The 980-nt window shown below is 49.8% G+C and overlaps 2 non-coding genes across 2 annotated transcripts; both read left to right on the top strand.

The window, feature by feature from the left end:
- Positions 1 to 237: 237 nt before the first annotated feature.
- Positions 238 to 319, top strand: Pmar_PMAR012275. Its single transcript has one exon. It is a non-coding gene; the product is annotated as a tRNA-Ser (tRNA).
- Positions 320 to 762: 443 nt separating this feature from the next.
- On the top strand, positions 763 to 844 carry Pmar_PMAR012274. Its single transcript has one exon. It is a non-coding gene; the product is annotated as a tRNA-Ser (tRNA).
- Positions 845 to 980: the final 136 nt, after the last annotated feature.

Here is a 980-nt window from a genome sequence, read left to right as displayed (position 1 = left end):
GCGAATTCGCTGTCGTTGCAGCCATCATTTGGGAAGAGACCTCTTACGAAGAGTGCGAACGATACCATTACTACGCCGACGTTCTTGTCAAAGCGCTGGGCTACGTATGCAAGAATGCGAGTCAGCTTAATATCATCGTCCTTGCTGAGGTGCTCCGCGATGCTGTGAGCCACTCCCCTAGCAACATGAACAGGGTGGCGATCTCATGGGTAGAGATGAGATCCTCTGCGTCTTCCAGACAGCGTGTCCGAGTGGTTAAGGAGGTGGACTCGAAATCCACTAGGCTATGCCTGCGCAGGTTCGAATCCTGCCGCTGTCGTATGTCTGATGGCGTATGGGTTTTCAAGACATCTGAGCAGTCTCGTTTTCGAATCCTCATAGCGACTCCGATGGACATAATGAGCGAGTAGGATGCGAACGAACTGATGCGCATGACATTTGAGGAACATTGATGAGAATTGATGTATATCCCAAAAAATGTATCTACCTCTAGACTCTTATCCTATATAAGCCCTACCATTTCAGCGGATTCGCTGTCGTTGCAGCCGTCATTTGGGAAAAGACCTCATATGAAGAGTGCGAACGATGTCATTACTTCGCCGACGTTCTTGTCAAAGCGTTGGGCTACGTACGCAAGAATACGAGTCAGCTAAGTATCATCGCCCTTGCAGAGGTACTCCGCGAGGCTGTGAGGCACTCCCCTAGCAACATGAACAGGGCGGCGATTCTCATCGGGAGAGATGAGATCTTTCGGAACTTCCAGACAGCGTGTCCGAGTGGTTAAGGAGATGAACTTGAAATCCATTAGGCTGTGCCTGCGCAGGTTCGAATCCTGCCGCTGTCGTATGTCTGATGGCGTATGGGTTTTCAAGACATCTGAGCAGTCTCGCTTTCGAATCCTCATAGCGACTCCGATGGACATTATGAAAGAGTAGGATGCGAACGAACTGATGCGCATGACATTTGAGGAACATTGATGA

Source organism: Perkinsus marinus (genome assembly GCF_000006405.1).
Source record: "Perkinsus marinus ATCC 50983 genomic scaffold scf_1104296947004, whole genome shotgun sequence".
Lineage (NCBI taxonomy): Eukaryota > Perkinsozoa > Perkinsida > Perkinsidae > Perkinsus > Perkinsus marinus.
Note: the sequence above shows the minus strand (reverse complement) of the source record. Positions and strands in the feature narration are given on the sequence as shown.